The 20314-nt window shown below is 37.4% G+C and overlaps 1 protein-coding gene across 3 annotated transcripts in view; it reads right to left on the bottom strand.

Moving 5' to 3' along the window:
* The window catches only part of TOGARAM2 (TOG array regulator of axonemal microtubules 2), a 232916-nt gene that overhangs the window by 173935 nt on the left and 38667 nt on the right, over positions 1-20314 (bottom strand). The window contains exon 1 of one of the 3 annotated variants that reach the window (XM_073671788.1): positions 4939-5045. The exons of the other annotated variants lie outside the window; for them this stretch is intronic. The gene's annotated coding sequence lies outside the window, so the exon portion shown is untranslated. Of the gene's footprint in view, positions 1-4938; positions 5046-20314 lie in introns of those variants that run through there. 3 annotated transcript variants of the gene reach the window in all.

Genomic DNA, 20314 nt, shown 5'->3' with positions numbered 1-20314 from the left:
CTATATAGGCACAGATAGTACTGCCTTATTGTCTCTCCATGTAAATGATGTAGGCACAGATAGTACTGCCTTCCTTTGTCTCCTTGTAAATGATGTAGGCACAGATAGTACTGCCTTATTGTCTCTCCATGTAAATGATGTAGGCACAGATAGTACTGCCTTATAGTCTCTCCATGTAAATGATGTAGGCACAGATAGTACTGCCTTATTGTCTCTCCATGTAAATGATGTAGGCACAGATAGTACTGCCTTATAGTCTCTCCATGTAAATGATGTAGACACAGATAGTACTGCCTTATTGTCTCTCCATGTAAATGATGTAGACACAGATAGTACTGCCTTCTTTTCTCTCCATGTAAATGATGTAGGCACAGATAGTACTGCCTTCCTCTCTCTCCCTGTAATTAGTTACAGCGTTTTCTCATTTTTGTGTAACATTGGTGCCGCAGGACACCTGTCTCTATGTACTTTTGCCCATATTGCTTTTTCTTCTATTATTTATCCATTTTTGTATACTTTTGGGATATAATGACGGGTTGTGATAAATAGAATTATACTCTTTAGAATATTTGTATTGTTCTTGGTGTTATCCTCTTTTTAGTAGGTTTCTCAATACTTTTACTTCGTTGAGTGCAGTTGAATTAATTTTTTTTTATTTTACAGTGTATGTAAGTTGTCCTTTTACAGACTCTTTGCCCCCTAAGTCACCGATTGGGGGGGGGGGGGGGACTACTTTTTGTGCATTTTAAGCATTGATTCTCTTCTTAATATATGGCACAAAGTATCAAAATCTTTATCCCCTACAGTGCCTGGCAAAAAAAAAAAGAAAAAGGGCCTCATAGCAAAGATTAAAATGGACCATTACGGTAATGAGCTTTGTGCTCACCATTTCCATGACCCCCGGGCTAAGTCCTTGCCCCTTGTTAACAATTCAGTTTCTCTAGTAAAGTGTATCCTGCACAGGTTCTACTGGGACCAAACAGGATTAGCCGCCTCTCTCCAAGGGCCTCATAGCTGAAGGGCAAAAATCTCCATGAGACTAATGACTGAGAGCCCTTTAATAGCCAAAATCTTCCCTCCTGACTCCACACATGGCCCTTGGAATAAATCAACGTGCTCAACGTTCCAGTCAGGAGCCTACAATATTATATTTTCTATAAAAAATCCAGATCCTCCTAGAACTTGTGCAATGAATCAATGATCACATCATGTGACATAGAGTTCCATAGTGTCACTGCTCCAAAACAAAGGAATCCATAGTGTCACTGCTCCAAAACAAAGGAATCCATAGTGTCACTGCTCTTACAGTAAAGAATCCATAGTCTCACAGCTCTTATAGTAAGAATCCATACTGTCACTGCTCTTACAGTAAAGAATCTATAGTCTCACAGCTCTTATAGTAAGAATCCATACTGTCACTGCTCTTACAGTAAAGAATCTATAATCTCACATCTCTTACAGTAAGGATTCCATAGTGTCACTGCTCTTACAGTAAAGAATCTATAGTCTCACATCTCTTACAGTAAGGAGTCTATCGTCTCACAGCTCTTATAGTAAGGAATCTATAGTCTCACTGCTCATACAGTAAGGAATCCATCGTGTCACTGCTCTTACAGTAAATATATCGTCTTACTGCTCTTACAGAAAATAATCTATAGTCTCACAGCTCTTATAGTAAGGAATCCATCGTGTCACTGCTCTTACAGTAAATATATAGTCTTACTGCTCTTACAGCAAATAATCTATAGTCTCACAGCTCTTATAGTAAGGAATCCATAGCGTCACTTCTCTTACAGTAAAGAATCCATAGTGTCACTGGTCTTACAGTAAAGAATACATACTGTCACTGCTCTTGCAGTAAAGAATCTATAGTCTCACCACTCATACAGTAAGGAATCCATCGTTTCACTGCTCTTACAGTAAATATATAGTCTTACTGCTCTTACAGCAAATAATCTATAGTCTCACAGCTCTTATAGTAAAGAATACATAGCGTCACTTCTCTTACAGTAAAGAATCCATAGTCTCACTGCTCATACAGTAAATAATCTATAGTCTCACATCTGTTACAGTAAAGAATCTATAGTCTCACAGCTCTTACAGTAAGAAATCCATAGCGGTACTGCTCGTACAGTAAGGAATCTATAGTCTCACATTTCTTACAGCAAAGAATCCATAGTATCACTGCTCTTACAGTAAATATTCTATAGTCTCACTGCTCTTACAGTAAGGAATATATCATCTCACAGCTCTTATAGTAAGTAATCCATAGTGTAACTTCCCATACAGTAAAGAATCCATAGTGCCATTGCTCATACAGTAAAGAATCCATAGTCTCACTGCTCATAGAGTAAGGAATCCATAGTGTCACTGCTCTTACAGTAAAGAATCTAGAGTCTCACTGCACTTACAGTAAGGAATATATCATCTCACAGCTCTTATAGTAAGGTATCCATAGTGTTACTGCTCATACAGTAAAGAATCCATAGTCTCACTGCTCTTACAGTAAAGAATCCAGAGTCTCACTGCTCTTACATTAAGGAATCCATTGTGTCACTGCTCTTACAGTAAATATTCTATAGTCTCACTGCTCTTACAGTAAGGAATATATCATCTCACAGCTCTTATAGTAAGTAATCCATAGTGTAACTTCCCATACAGTAAAGAATCCATAGTGCCATTGCTCATACAGTAAAGAATCCATAGTCTCACTGCTCATAGAGTAAGGAATCCATAGTGTCACTGCTCTTACAGTAAAGAATCTAGAGTCTCACTGCACTTACAGTAAGGAATCCATTGTGTCACTGCTCTTACAGTAAAGATTCTATACTGTCACTGCTCTTACAATAAAGAATCTATAGTCTCACTACTCATACAGTAAGGAATCCATCGTGTCACTGCTCTTACAGTAAATAATATATAGTCTTACTGCTCTTACAGTAAATAATCTATAGTCTCACAGCTCGTATAGTAAGGAATCCATAGTGTCACTTCTCTTACAGTAAATAATATATAGTCTTACTGCTCTTACAATAAAGAATCTATAGTCTCACTACTCATACAGTAAGGAATCCATCGTGTCACTGCTCTTACAGTAAAGAATCCATAGTCTCACTGCTCTTACAGTAAATAATCTATAGTCTCACAGCTCGTATAGTAAGGAATCCATAGCGTCACTTCTCTTACAGTAAAGAATCTATAGTCTCACAGCTGTTACGGTAAGAAATTCATAGCGTCACTGCTCATACAGTAAAAAATCTAAAGTCTCACATCTTAGTGAAGAATCCATAGTCTCACTGCCCCAAAACTAAGGAATCAAGAGTGTCACTGCTCATACAGTAAAGAATCCATAGTCTAATTTCTCTTACATTCTCTTACAATTTCTCTTTCATAGTCTCACTGCTTTCAAAGTAAAAGATTCATAGCTTCACTATTCACACGATTAATAATCCATAGTCTTACTGCTTGTACAGTAAAATGTACATAATATTGTTACTCGCACAGTAAAGAGCCCATAGTGTCACTGCTCGTACAGTAAAAAAAATCCATAGTGTCACTGCTCTTACAGGAAAGAATCCAAAGTCTCACTGCTGTTACAGTAAGGAATCCATAGTGTCACTGCTGTTACAGTAAGGAATCCATAGTGTCACTGCTCTTACAGTAATGAATCCATAATCTCACTGCTTTTACAGTGCAGTAAGGAATCCATAGACTGCAATTACAATAAATAATCCATACTCTCATTGCTTTCACAGTAAAGGATCTATAGTCTCACTGCTCTTACAGGAAAGAATCCATATTCTCTCTGTTCTTACTGTAAATAATCCATAGTCTCATTGCTTTTACAGTAAAGAATCTATTCTCACTGCTCTTCAGTATGGAATCCATAGACTGCTCGTACACTAAAGAATCCATAGTCTCACTGCTTTTACAGCAAGGAATCCATGGTCTCACTGCTCTTACAGTAAATAATCCATAGTCTCATTGCTTTTACAGTAAAGAATCTATTCTCACTGCTCTTCAGTATGGAATCCATAGACTGCTCGTACACTAAAGAATCCATAGTCTCACTGCTTTTACAGCAAGGAATCCATGGTCTCACTGCTCTTACAGTAAATAATCCATAGTCTCATTGCTCTTACAGTAAAAAAAAATATCCATAGTCTCACTGCTCTTACAGTAAGGAATCCATAGACAGCTCTTACAGTAAAGAATCCATTATACCACTGCTTTCACATTAAAGAATCCATTGTCTCACTGCTCTTACAATAAAGAATCCATTATCTCACTGCTTTCACAGTAAAGAATCCATAGTCTCACTGCTCTTACAGTAAGGAATCCATTCTCTGACTGCTCTTACATTAAAGAATCACCATCGGTGATGATGAAGAAACATTTTTTCTCTAGAGGTAGAGGATTCCCTCTTGTACTCAGTATCTAGGTGTGGCCGCACTAGTGACTTTTATAGGGGCAAAACTATGTTCTTGTCAGGGCCTCTATGATGCACCCCATGATTTTATTTGCCTTTGCGGCAGCTGCCTGGCATTGATCACCACTGTCCACCGATACCCCCAGGCTTTTCCCAGCAGTTTACTATTTCGTACATAACTGGACACGTTGTTTCCATGTTAGATTTTGGACACCTCGATGTCCCTTCTCTGCCTCCAGCTTCTCCAGTTTCTTCGTACCCTGCGTAGTAACTCGGGGTAAATGGACTCACGGGTTCGGCGTCTTCTGGGCAACAAAAGAAGAACAGTGGATTCTCACTGTGGACTGTCCTCAGCCGCATTCACACTGTTGTCACATAACAAGTCACGTTGCAAGGCAAAATAAAATCCAGCCATGATGATGCTGCCAGGATCCACCGCTACGGCCCAGACCCTATAGATCCTATATGATCTCCACGATAGAACCATACACAACGCCTTCCTCACTCACCTGACATCTTGCTCAGGGATCGCTGTCCGCACTTAGTGTTGGCTCAGAGTCACATATTATGGCTCCGGGCCAGTAAGGAACAGAAGCGCGCATTCATCCGCAGGCGCGGCGGCATTGTCTGGAGGACTGAGGACGGCTCTCTACAGGGTTTCTATCATTTAGGACACTTGTTGCATGACACCAAACCGCAACATGACCCACCGGCCCAGGTGCCCCTCTGTGCTCCCCTGCATCTGATCTGAAAGATATGGTCCATGACTACCACATTCTTGCAGGATGTCATTCTGTGTAATTAGCATGCCACAGAGACACCACCACAGAGACACCACCACAGAGACGCCGCCCCGGGCATGGAAGTGTCAGCAGAGACCTCCAAAGACCTGAATCTGTCCCATAGGACAATGAGAAGAAACAGGATGTGTTACACAGTAACCATAAAACAAATACAGAGTAACATCAGCACTACAGCCCTCCGAGAGCACTGACAACCAAACTCATCACAAAATCAGTGGATTATAATTTATATACATAGGCAGTATTATAGTAGTTATATTCTTGTACATAGGGGGCAGTATTATAGTAGTTATATTCTTGTACACAGGGGGCAGTATTATAGTAGTTATATTCTTGTACATAGGGGGCAGTATTATAGTAGTAATATTCTTGTACATAGGAGCAGTATTATAGTAGTTATATTCTTGTACATAGGAGCAGTATTATAGTAGTTATATTCTTGTACACAGGGGGCAGGATTATAGTAGTTATATTCTTGTACATAGGGGGCAGTATTATAGTAGTAATATTCTTGTACATAGGAGCAGTATTACAGTAGTTATATTCTTGTACATAGGAGCAGTATTATGGTAGTTATATTCTTGTACATAGGGGGCAGTATTATAGTAGTTATATTCTTGTACATAGGAGCAGTATTATAGTAGTTATATTCTTGTACATAGGAGGCAGTATTAAAGTAGTTATATTCTTGTACATAGGGGGCAGTATTAAAGTAGTTATATTCTTGTACATAGGGGGCAGTATTATAGTAGTTATATTTTAGTACATAGGGGCAGTATTATAGTAGTTATATCCATGCACATAGGGAGCAGTATTATAGTAGTTATATTCTTGTACATAGGGGGCAGTATTATAGTAGTTATATTCTTGTACATAGGGGGCAGTATTATAGTAGTTATATTCTTGTACACAGGGGGCAGTATTATAGTAGTTATATTCTTGTACATAGGGGGCAGTATTATAGTAGTAATATTCTTGTACATAGGAGCAGTATTATAGTAGTTATATTCTTGTACATAGGAGCAGTATTATAGTAGTTATATTCTTGTACACAGGGGGCAGGATTATAGTAGTTATATTCTTGTACATAGGGGGCAGTATTATAGTAGTAATATTCTTGTACATAGGAGCAGTATTACAGTAGTTATATTCTTGTACATAGGAGCAGTATTATGGTAGTTATATTCTTGTACATAGGGGGCAGTATTATAGTAGTTATATTCTTGTACATAGGAGCAGTATTATAGTAGTTATATTCTTGTACATAGGAGGCAGTATTAAAGTAGTTATATTCTTGTACATAGGGGGCAGTATTAAAGTAGTTATATTCTTGTACATAGGGGGCACTATTATAGTAGTTATATTTTAGTACATAGGGGCAGTATTATAGTAGTTATATCCATGCACATAGGGAGCAGTATTATAGTAGTTATATTCTTGTACATAGGGGGCAGTATTATAGTAGTTATATTCTTGTACATAGGGGGCAGTATTATAGTAGTTATATTCTTGTACATAGGGGGCAGTATTAGAGTAGTTATATTCTTGTACATAGGGAGCAGTATTATAGTAGTTATACTCTTGTACATAGAGGGCAGTATTATAGTAGTTATAGTCTTATATAGGGGCAGTATTATAGCAGTTATATTCTTATACAGGGCAGTATTATAGCAGTTATATTCTTGTACATAGGCGGCAGTATTATAGTAGTTATATTCTTGAACATATGAGCAGTATTATTGTAGTTATATTCTTGTACATAGGGGGCGGTATTATAGTAGTTATATTCTTGTACATAGGGGGCAGTATTAAAGTAGTTATATTCTTGTACATAGGAGCAGAATTATAGCAGTTATATTCTTGAACATAGGGGGCAGTATTGTAGTAGTTATATTCTTGTACATAGTGGAGCAGTATTATAGTAGTTATATTCTTGTACTTAGAGGGCAGTATTATAGTAGTTATATTCTTGTACATAGGGGGCAGTATTATAGTAGTTATATTCTTGTACATAGGGGCAGTATTATAGTAGTTATATTCTTGTACATAGGGGCAGTATTATAGTAGTTATATTCTTGTACATAGGGGGCAGTATTATAGTAGTTATATTCTTGTACATAAGGACAGTATTATAGTAGTTGTATTCTTGATTATAGGAGCAGTATTATAGTAGTTATATTCTTGTACATGGGGCAGTATTATAGTAGTTATATTCTTGTACATAGGGGGCAGTATTATAGTAGTTATATTCTTGTACATAGGGAGCAGTATTATAGTAGTTATATTCTTGTACATAGGAGCAGTATTATAGTAGTTATATTCTTGTACATAGGAGCAGTATTATAGTAGTTATATTCTGGTACATAGGGGCAGTATTATAGTAGTTATATTCTTGTACATAGAAGCAGTATTATAGTAGTTGTATTCTTGTACATAGGAGCAGTATTATAGTAGTTATATTCTTGTACATAGGGGCAGTATTATAGCAGTTATATTCTTGTACATAGGGGGCAGTATTATAGTAGTTATATTCTTGTACATAGGGGACAGTATTATAGTAGTTATATGCTTGTGCATAGGGGCAGTATTATAGTAGTTATATTCTTGTACATAGGAGCAGTATTATAGTAGTTATATTCTTGTACATAGAAGCAGTATTATAGTAGTTGTATTCTTGCATATAGGGGCAGTATTATAGTAGTTGTATTCTTGTACATAGGGAGCAGTATTATAATAGTTATATTCTTGTACATAGGGGCAGTATTATAGTAGTTATATTCTTGTACACAGGGACATTATTATAGTAGTTATATTCTTGTACATAGGAGCAGTATTATAGTAGCTATATTCTTGTACATAGGGAGCAGTATTATAGTAGTTATATTCTTGAACATATGAGCAGTATTATTGTAGTTATATTCTTGTACATAGGGGGCGGTATTATAGTAGTTATATTCTTGTACATAGGGGGCAGTATTAAAGTAGTTATATTCTTGTACATAGGAGCAGAATTATAGCAGTTATATTCTTGAACATAGGGGGCAGTATTGTAGTAGTTATATTCTTGTACATAGTGGAGCAGTATTATAGTAGTTATATTCTTGTACTTAGAGGGCAGTATTATAGTAGTTATATTCTTGTACATAGGGGGCAGTATTATAGTAGTTATATTCTTGTACATAGGGGCAGTATTATAGTAGTTATATTCTTGTACATAGGGGCAGTATTATAGTAGTTATATTCTTGTACATAGGGGGCAGTATTATAGTAGTTATATTCTTGTACATAAGGACAGTATTATAGTAGTTGTATTCTTGATTATAGGAGCAGTATTATAGTAGTTATATTCTTGTACATGGGGCAGTATTATAGTAGTTATATTCTTGTACATAGGGGGCAGTATTATAGTAGTTATATTCTTGTACATAGGGAGCAGTATTATAGTAGTTATATTCTTGTACATAGGAGCAGTATTATAGTAGTTATATTCTTGTACATAGGAGCAGTATTATAGTAGTTATATTCTGGTACATAGGGGCAGTATTATAGTAGTTATATTCTTGTACATAGAAGCAGTATTATAGTAGTTGTATTCTTGTACATAGGAGCAGTATTATAGTAGTTATATTCTTGTACATAGGGGCAGTATTATAGCAGTTATATTCTTGTACATAGGGGGCAGTATTATAGTAGTTATATTCTTGTACATAGGGGACAGTATTATAGTAGTTATATGCTTGTGCATAGGGGCAGTATTATAGTAGTTATATTCTTGTACATAGGAGCAGTATTATAGTAGTTATATTCTTGTACATAGAAGCAGTATTATAGTAGTTGTATTCTTGCATATAGGGGCAGTATTATAGTAGTTGTATTCTTGTACATAGGGAGCAGTATTATAATAGTTATATTCTTGTACATAGGGGCAGTATTATAGTAGTTATATTCTTGTACACAGGGACATTATTATAGTAGTTATATTCTTGTACATAGGAGCAGTATTATAGTAGCTATATTCTTGTACATAGGGAGCAGTATTATAGTAGTTATATTCTTGTACATAGGAGCAGTATTATAGTAGCTATATTCTTGTACATAGGAGCAGTATTATAGTAGCTATATTCTTGTACATAGGAGCAGTATTATAGTAGCTATATTCTTGTACATAGGAGCAGTATTATAGTAGCTATATTCTTGTACATAGGAGCAGTATTATAGTAGTTATATTCTTGTACATAGGAGCAGTATTATAGTAGTTATATTCTTGTACATAGGGGCAGTATTATAGTAGTTATATTCTTGTACATAGGAGGCAGTATTATAGTAGTTATATTCTTGCACATAGGGGGCAGTATTATAGTAGTTATATGCTTGTACATAGGGGTCAGTATTATAGTAGTTATATTCTTGTACATAGGGGACAGTATTATAGTAGTTATATTCTTGTACATAGGGGCAGTATTATAGTAGTTATATTCTTGTACATAGGGGCAGTATTATAGTAGTTATATTCTTGTACATAGGGAGCAGCATTATAGCAGTTATATTCTTGTACATAGGGGGCAGTATTATAGTAGTTATATTCTTGCACATAGGGGGCAGTATTATAGTAGTTATATTCTTGTACATAGGAGCAGTATAATAGTTATATTCTTGTACATAGGGGACAGTATTATAGTAGTTATATTCTTGTACATAGGGGCAGTATTATAGTAGTTATATTCTTGTACATAGGAGCAGTATTATAGTTGTTATATTCTTGTACATAGGGGCAGTATTATAGCAGTTATATTCTTGTACATAGGGAGCAGTATTATAGTAGTTATATTCTTGCACATAGGGAGCAGTATTATAGTAGTTATATTCTTGTACATAGGGGACAGTATTATAGTAGTTATATTCTTGTACATAGGGGCAGTATTATAGTAGTTATATTCTTGTACATAGGGGCAGTATTATAGTAGTTATATTCTTGTACATAGGGAGCAGTATTATAGTAGTTATATTCTTGTACATACGGGCAGTATTATAGTAGTTATATTCTTTTACATAGGAGGCAGTATTATAGTAGTTATATTCTTGTACATAGGTAGCAGTATTATAGTAGTTATATTCTTGTACATAGGGGCAGTATTATAGTAGTTATATTCTTGTACATAGGGGGCAGTATTCTAGTAGTTATATTCTTGTACATAGGAGCAGTATTATAGTACTTATATTCTTGTACATAGGGGCAGTATTATAGTAGTTATATTTTAGTACATAGGGGCAGTATTATAGTAGTTATATCCATGTACATAGGGAGCAGTATTATAGTAGTTATATTCTTGTACATAGGGGGCAGTATTATAGTAGTTATATTCTTGTACATAGGGGGCAGTATTATAGTAGTTATATTCTTGTACATAGGGGGCAGTATTAGAGTAGTTATATTCTTGTACATAGTGGGCAGTATTATAGTAGTTATATTCTTGTACATAGGGAGCAGTATTATAGTAGTTATACTCTTGTACATAGAGGGCAGTATTATAGTAGTTAAATTCTTATATATGGGCAGTATTATAGCAGTTATATTCTTATACAGGGCAGTATTATAGCAGTTATATTCTTGTACATAGGGGGCAGTATTATAGTAGTTATATTCTTGAACATATGAGCAGTATTAAAGTAGTTATATTCTTGTACATAGGGGGCGGTATTATAGTAGTTATATTCTTGTACATAGGGGGCAGTATTAAAGTAGTTATATTCTTGTACATAGGAGCAGTATTATAGCAGTTATATTCTTGAACATAGGGGGCAGTATTGTAGTAGTTATATTCTTGTACATAGTGGAGCAGTATTATAGTAGTTATATTCTTGTACTTAGAGGGCAGTATTATAGTAGTTATATTCTTGTACATAGGGGGCAGTATTATAGTAGTTATATTCTTGTACATAGGAGCAGTATTATAGCAGTTATATTCTTGTACATAGGGGGCAGTATTGTAGTAGTTATATTCTTGTACATAGGAGCAGTATTATAGTAGTTATATTCTTATACATAGAGGGCAGTATTATAGTAGTTATATTCTTGTACATAGGAGCAGTATTATAGTAGTTATATTCTTGTACATAGGAGCAGTATTATAGTAGTTATATTCTTGTACATAGAGGGCAGTATTATAGTAGTTATATTCTTGTACATAGGAGCAGTATTATAGCAGTTATATTCCTGTACATAGGGGGCAGTATTATAGTAGTTATATTCTTGTACATAGGGGGCAGTATTATAGTAGTTATATTCTTGTACATAAGGACAGTATTATAGTAGTTGTATTCTTGATTATAGGAGCAATATTATAGTAGTTATATTCTTGTACATAGGGGCAGTATTATAGTAGTTATATTCTTGTACATAGGGGGCAGTATTATAGTAGTTATATTCTTGTACATAGGGGGCAGTATTATAGTAGTTATATTCTTGTACATAAGGACAGTATTATAGTAGTTGTATTCTTGATTATAGGAGCAATATTATAGTAGTTATATTCTTGTACATGGGGCAGTATTATAGTAGTTATAGTCTTGTATATAGGAGCAGTATTATAGTAGCTATATTGTTGTACATAGGAGCAGTATTATAGTAGTTATATTCTTCTACATAGGAGCAGTATTATAGTAGTTATATTCCTGTACATAGGGGGCAGTATTATAGTAGTTATATTCTTGTACATAGGAGCAGTATTATAGCAGTTATATTCTTGTACATAGGGGGCAGTATTATAGTAGTTATATTCTTGTACATAGGAGCAGTATTATAGTAGTTATATTCTTGTACATAGGGGCAGTATTATAGCAGTTATATTCTTGTACATAGGGGGCAGTATTATAGTAGTTATATTCTTGTACATAGGGAGCAGTATTATAGTAGTTATATTCTTGTACATAGGAGCAGTATTATAGTAGTTATATTCTTGTACATAGGAGCAGTATTATAGTAGTTATATTCTTGTACATAGAAGCAGTATTATAGTAGTTGTATTCTTGTACATAGGAGCAGTATTATAGTAGTTATATTCTTGTACATAGGGGCAGTATTATAGCAGTTATATTCTTGTACATAGGGGCAGTATTATAGTAGTTATATTCTTGTACATAGGGGGCAGTATTATAGTAGTTATATTCTTGTACATAAGGACAGTATTATAGTAGTTGTATTCTTGATTATAGGAGCAATATTATAGTAGTTATATTCTTGTACATAGGGGCAGTATTATAGTAGTTATATTCTTGTACATAGGGGGCAGTATTATAGTAGTTATATTCTTGTACATAGGGGGCAGTATTATAGTAGTTATATTCTTGTACATAAGGACAGTATTATAGTAGTTGTATTCTTGATTATAGGAGCAATATTATAGTAGTTATATTCTTGTACATGGGGCAGTATTATAGTAGTTATAGTCTTGTATATAGGAGCAGTATTATAGTAGCTATATTGTTGTACATAGGAGCAGTATTATAGTAGTTATATTCTTCTACATAGGAGCAGTATTATAGTAGTTATATTCCTGTACATAGGGGGCAGTATTATAGTAGTTATATTCTTGTACATAGGAGCAGTATTATAGCAGTTATATTCTTGTACATAGGGGGCAGTATTATAGTAGTTATATTCTTGTACATAGGAGCAGTATTATAGTAGTTATATTCTTGTACATAGGGGCAGTATTATAGCAGTTATATTCTTGTACATAGGGGGCAGTATTATAGTAGTTATATTCTTGTACATAGGGAGCAGTATTATAGTAGTTATATTCTTGTACATAGGAGCAGTATTATAGTAGTTATATTCTTGTACATAGGAGCAGTATTATAGTAGTTATATTTTTGTACATAGAAGCAGTATTATAGTAGTTGTATTCTTGTACATAGGAGCAGTATTATAGTAGTTATATTCTTGTACATAGGGGCAGTATTATAGCAGTTATATTCTTGTACATAGGGGCAGTATTATAGTAGTTATATTCTTGTACATAGGGGACAGTATTATAGTAGTTATATGCTTGTGCATAGGGGCAGTATTATAGTAGTTATATTCTTGTACATAGGAGCAGTATTATAGTAGTTATATTCTTGTACATAGAAGCAGTATTATAGTAGTTGTATTCTTGCATATAGGGGCACTATTTGTTATGTTCTGCTACCAAAGCTAAGGAAAGAGAGGAGATCTGTCCCTACTATAGGACTCAGCTGAATCCCTACGATGTAACAGGGAACCTGATCCTGCGATCAGACCTGCTAAAGTCCTAATCTAGTCTGTACGGAGACCTATAGATGTGGGGAGGGAATCCCTACAAGTACTAAGGACTGGGAGGAATATGGGACACCTCCTAACAGAAATAGTAGCAGACAGACGAACAAACAAAATAGATAGAACATAGAGGTCCGTAGACCAAGCAAACTAACAGAGTTAGATACAGAGCACAGGCTAGCTAGAAAGTAGATATACAATGAAGTCCAGCAAAGCCAGAAGGGCGGAGCAGGATTAAATAGGCCAACAAGGTCATGTGACCAGCAAAGGAAAAAAGACCTAAGAGCAAGGTTCTAACAGTACCCCCCCTTCTAAGAGGATCCTCCGGATCCCCTAGGACCAGGCTTATCAGGAAATCTCCTGTGAAACGCTCTGATAAGTCTGGACGCGGAAACATCATCTGACCTCACCCAAGAGTTATCCTCGGGTCCGAAACCTTTCCAGGCCACAAGATACTGCAAAGTACCTCTATACCGTCTAGAGTCAAGGATGCGAGAAATTTCATATTCCCCGTCCTCCACCACCGGAGGAACAGAGGCAGAGGCGTCACCATCCGACACAACAGCTTTTTTTAACAGAGAGACATGAAAGACCGGATTAATTCTCCAGGAGGTAGGAACCTCCAACCTAACAGCAGATTGGTTGACAACCTGAAGCACCTTAAAGGGCCCTACAAACTTGGGACCCAATTTCTTAGAAGGAATCCTCAACCGCAGATTCCTAGAGGACAACCAAACCATGTCACCAACAGCGAACAAAACCTCCTGTCGTTTCCTATCAAAGTAGTCTTTAGATTTTCTGTTGGCCTCCTGAAGATTACCACGCACATCCGTCCAAACTCTTTCCAAATCACCGGAAAAATTCTCCTCCTCAGGCACGGCAGATCCCAACTTGGAGAACGACCCAAACGACGGATGTCTCCCAGAACAACAAAAAAAAGGCGAACAACCAGCAGAAGAAGATGTATGATTGTTCAGAGCAAATTCGGCAAGTGGCAGAAACTCAGACCACCCCTCTTGATTGTCTGCCACAAAACAACGCAAGAACTGCTCAACATCCTGGTTTTTCCTTTCTGTCTGGCCATTAGATTCAGGATGATATCCGGACGAAAACGACAAATGAATTCCCAACCTGTCACAAAAGGCACGCCAAAAACGAGCCACGAACTGAGGACCCCTATCAGAAACAATGTCAGTAGGAACGCCATGAAGTCTGACAATTTCCTTGACAAAGGTCTTAGCGAGAGTTTTAGCGCAGGGCAGTTTGACGAAAGGAACCAAGTGACACATCTTGCTAAAACGGTCCACGACCACCCAGATGACAGTAAAACCCTCAGAGGGGGGAAGGTCAGTTATAAAGTCCATAGCCAAATGTGTCCAAGGAGCACTGGGAACCTCCAAAGGACAAAGCAACCCCGCAGCAGGAGTATGTGAGGACTTAGATCTAGCACATATAGTACATTGGCGCACCCACTTAATGACTTCCTTCTGCCATCCAGGCCACCAAAAACTGCGACCCACCAGTCTCTTGGTCTCAGAGATTCCGGGATGACCTGCCAACCGAGATTCGTGACACTCAACAAACAAATCTCTCCTAAAGGTCCCAGGCACAAACAACCTCCCATGAGGAGTGTTAGATGGGGCATTCTCCTGAGCTTTAAGAATCTCATCTTCCAAAACGGAGTCTAAAGCAGCTATCACAACACCTTCTTGTAAAATGTTTTCCTCTTTCTCAGCACCGACTATGGGAGAAAAACTGCGAGACAAGGCATCCGCCTTAACATTCTTAGTACCAGGGATGTAAGTAACGGAGAAATTAAACCGCGAGAAAAACAGTGCCCACCTAGCCTGACGGGCATTCAGGCGCTTGGCAGCATCAAGATATATCAGATTTTTATGATCCGTAAGAACCTGAACGGGAAATTCCGCACCTTCCAAGAAGTGGCGCCAGTGTTCAAATGCGAGTTTAATAGCCAATAATTCCCGATTACCAATATCGTAATTCAGTTCAGTCTCCGAAAATTTTTTTGAAAAAAAAGGCACAGGGATGTAATCCATCCCCGTTATCCTGAGACAATACTGCGCCAACCCCCACAGAGGAAGCATCAACCTCAACCAAAAACGGCTTAGTCACATCAGGCTGCATAAGGATGGGAGCAGAGGTGAACCTCTCCTTGAGATACACAAAAGCTTCAATGGCCTCAGAAGACCACTGAACCGCATCAGCACCTTTCCTGGTGAGATCGGTCAGCGGTTTGACAATACTAGAAAAATTTTTTATGAATTTTCTATAGTAATTGGCGAAACCCAAAAACCTCTGTATCGATTTCAAACCAATAGGCCTAGGCCATTCCTGCACAGCCTGAACCTTAACCGGATCCATCTCAAAACCTTTGCTGGAGATAATGTAGCCCAAAAAACTAATTCTCTGTACAGCGAACTCACATTTCTCCAGCTTAGCAAAAAGCGAATTGTCCATTAATAACTGTAATACCTCACGCACGCTCCGCCAATGAGACTCCAGATCTGGCGAATAAATCAAAATGTCATCCAAATACACAACCACATTTTTACCGATCAAAGGTCTAAGGATGTCATTAATCAGATTCTGAAAAAATGCAGGAGCATTAGTAAGACCAAAAGGCATAACCAGATTCTCAAAATGACCCACAGGAGTGTTAAAAGCAGTCTTCCATTCGTCACCCTCCTTCATGCGCAACAGATTGTATGCCCCCTTAAGGTCAATTTTAGAGAACCACTTGGCCCCCAATAACTGGTTAAACAGATCAGGAATCAATGGCAGTGGGTAAGGATTGCGTACCGTAATTTTGTTAATCTCACGAAAATCCAGACAAGGACGTAAACCGCCGTCCTTTTTTTTTACAAAAAAAAATCCAACCGCCACAGGAGACTTAGAGGGCCTAATGTGACCGGCGGCCAAACTTGTCTGTATGTATTCCTCCAAAGCCTTCCTCTCAGGAATAGTAAGGTTAAATAAACGACTTTTAGGAAGAGTCGCTCCAGGGACAAATTCAATAGAACAATCATAGTCTCTATGGGGAGGCAAAACCTGCGATTCCTTCTCAGAAAAAAACTCTCCAAAAATCCTGAATAGGAACAGGCAATTCTCCCCTATCCAAAGCTGCAATACGCCCGTTACAACACTTGTCATAACATTTATGGCTCCAGGATTTAATTTCACTGGTAGACCAATCCAGTACAGGATTGTGAAATTTTAACCAGGGCAATCCCAATATTACTGGAGAAGGCAAGTTATTCAAAACTACCAAATCCAATTTCTCATGGTGAACACTATTAATAGTGAGAGGAAATTCACAGACCTTGAGAGTAATATTCTTCAAAGGGGAACCATCCACAGAAACCACAGCAATGGGGGATGATAAAGGTTCGGGTTTTAAATTGAGTTTTTCCACGAATCCCCCATCAATTACATTCAGTGTAGACCCGCAATCAACAAACACCCGAAATTCCATTAATTTTTCCTGAGCAATCGTGGAAGCAGCTAAAAATACACCCTTGGAATTTAAACAGGCAATACGGGCGTGACTGACCATTTTTTTTTCTTTCTTCATACGAAGCTCACAGCCTTTAATCAAATGACCAGATTTTCCGCAATAGAAACACAAGCCTTCCGAAAAACGACGGTCTTTTTCTTGAGAGCGAGGTGCCACCGATCCAATCTCCATCGGTTCACCACTGTTAGTACACACATTCTCATAACTAGAAACTGACATAGCAGAGGATTTTCTCTCATTAACCCTTGCACGCAGTCTTCTATCCACCCGTATAGCTAATTGCATAGCCTGTTGCAAATCCTCAGGTGTAGGATAAGCAATTAGCAGGTCTTTAACCCTTTCACTGAGCCCAGCAAGAAATAGACTTTTCAGAGCAGAATCGTTCCACCCTGTTTGAGTGGACCAACGACGAAAATGAGTACAATATTTTTCCACATTACCTGATCCTTGTTTTAAACGTCTCAACTCAGTCTCAGCTGATGCCACACGGTCAGGATCATCATATAATAGTCCCAAAGCAGAAAAAAAACTATCCACTGATCTGAAGCATGTATCACTAGGTTGCAAAGAAAAGGCCCACTCCTGAGGCTCTTTGCGCAAAAGTGACATTATGAACCCTACGCGCTGGGATTCATCCCCAGAGGACTTGGGTCTCAAACGAAAATACAATAAGCAAGCATTTTTAAATGAAAAAAATTCTCGATGTTCACCAAAAAATAAATCCGGCAAACATACCTTAGGCTCCAAGAAATATGCTCCAGGACAGTTACTCACGTGCTGACGGAGCTCGGCCACCTCCAGAGAGAGTCCCTGCAGGCGATGAGCCAAATCCTGAACCGACACCATGATGGAACAGAAAAATCTTTCCTTAGAGAATTTGCTGGCTGGACTTACTGTTATGTTCTGCTACCAGAGCTAAGGAAAGAGAGGAGATCTGTCCCTACGATAGAACTCAGCTGAATCCCTACGATGTAACAGGGAACCTGATCCTGCGATCAGACCTGCTAAAGTCCTAATCTAGTCTGTACGGAGACCTATAGATGTGGGGAGGGAATCCCTACAAGTACTAAGGACTGGGAGGAATATGGGACACCTCCTAACAGAAATAGTAGCAGACAGACGAACAAACAAAATAGATAGAACATAGAGGTCCGTAGACCAAGCAAACTAACAGAGTTAGATACAGAGCACAGGCTAGCTAGAAAGTAGATATACAATGAAGTCCAGCAAAGCCAGAAGGGCGGAGCAGGATTAAATAGGCCAACAAGGTCATGTGACCAGCAAAGGAAAAAAGACCTAAGAGCAAGGTTCTAACAGTATTATAGTAGTTGTATTCTTGTACATAGGGAGCAGTATTATAATAGTTATATTCTTGTACATAGGAGCAGTATTATTGTAGTTATATTCTTGTACATAGGAGCAGTATTATAGTAGCTATATTCTTGTACATAGGGAGCAGTATTATAGTAGTTATATTCTTGTACATAGGGGGCAGTATTATAGTAGTTATATTCTTGTACATAGGAGCAGTATTATAGTAGCTATATTCTTGTACATAGGAGCAGTATTATAGTAGCTATATTCTTGTACATAGGAGCAGTATTATAGTAGTTATATTCTTGTACATAGGAGCCGTATTATAGTAGTTATATTCTTGTACATAGGAGCAGTATTATAGTAGTTATATTCTTGTACATAGGAGCAGTATTATAGTAGTTATATTCTTGTACATAGGGGCAGTATTATAGTAGTTATATTCTTGTACATAGGAGGCAGTATTATAGTAGTTATATTCTTGCACATAGGGGGCAGTATTATAGTAGTTATATGCTTGTACATAGGGGTCAGTATTATAGTAGTTATATTCTTGTACATAGGGGACAGTATTATAGTAGTTATATTCTTGTACATAGGGGCAGTATTATAGTAGTTATATTCTTGTACATAGGGGCAGTATTATAGTAGTTATATTCTTGTACATAGGGAGCAGTATTATAGTAGTTATATTCTTGTACATAGGGGGCAGTATTATAGTAGTTATATTCTTGCACATAGGGGGCAGTATTATAGTAGTTATATTCTTGTACATAGGAGCAGTATAATAGTAGTTATATTCTTGTACATAGGGGACAGTATTATAGTAGTTATATTCTTGTACATAGGGGCAGTATTATAGTAGTTATATTCTTGTACATAGGAGCAGTATTATAGTTGTTATATTCTTGTACATAGGGGCAGTATTATAGCAGTTATATTCTTGTACATAGGGGTCAGTATTATAGTAGTTATATTCTTGCACATAGGGGTCAGTATTATAGTAGTTATATTCTTGTACATAGGAGGCAGTATTATAGTAGTTATATTCTTGTACATAGGGGCAGTATTATAGTAGTTATATTCTTGTACATAGGGGTCAGTATTATAGTAGTTATATTCTTGCACATAGGGGGCAGTATTATAGTAGATATATTCATGTGCACAGTGACATTCTGACAAGCTGCGGTGAATGATCAGTATTTGGCTTTGCTGACTCCTCTGCCTGTGGCTTTGGCTTCTTCCTGGAGTGACAGCAGCACATTAGTGCTAATCTCCAGGTCTCCGTTTGCTTTTAGTGAATGACATGTGAGCTGAGGGCACTGACTGATCATCTATCTGTTCCTCACCCCCTCACCAGCACGCAGCGGGTTTATCATGGGCAGCTGTTTCGTTTGTCACTGAATGGGGGAGCGTTGTTGTTTAGAAGAGCAAAATGTCCTCTAATTCCTGCGACCCGACAGTGTCCTAAGGACGAGGTCTTCAGGACCAGGGCTACTCAGTGATTATAGATAACCAGTGAATGCTCTTGAACTCCATCTTGAGGGACAAGAAATCAAAAGGATTTTTTTTTATTTGCAGGTAAAAATAATCTATTATTCCCTGTTATCAGCCAGTGGAGAAGCTGCTGCTTTTTTTTTTTACATCTGCATCTGGTGCCATCTAGTGTTCATGTTGCGATACTGCATCTAGCTATTAGAATTTACAGGAATCCACTTCTAACTTTGGAGAGGGGCTGCCATCCAAAAATGTTGTGTATGGAAATCCCAATGTATCAGGACAGGGCCAATATTAGCTAGATCCAGAGGCCGCACCTGTACAGTGTAGGATGGGGTCCACACAAGACGACGGAGGAAGATTTTTAAGAAGAAAAATATCCAGAGTCAGTAAGAAACATCACTCCCTATTGCCCCAGTGCCGACAGCCGCCCTCATTAT

The sequence above is a fragment of the Phyllobates terribilis genome, unplaced genomic scaffold, assembly GCF_046119375.1.
Source record: "Phyllobates terribilis strain yellow unplaced genomic scaffold, ASM4611937v1 Scaffold_3__8_contigs__length_932513732, whole genome shotgun sequence".
Taxonomy (NCBI): domain Eukaryota; kingdom Metazoa; phylum Chordata; class Amphibia; order Anura; family Dendrobatidae; genus Phyllobates; species Phyllobates terribilis.
This window is presented reverse-complemented; position numbering and strand designations above follow the sequence as displayed.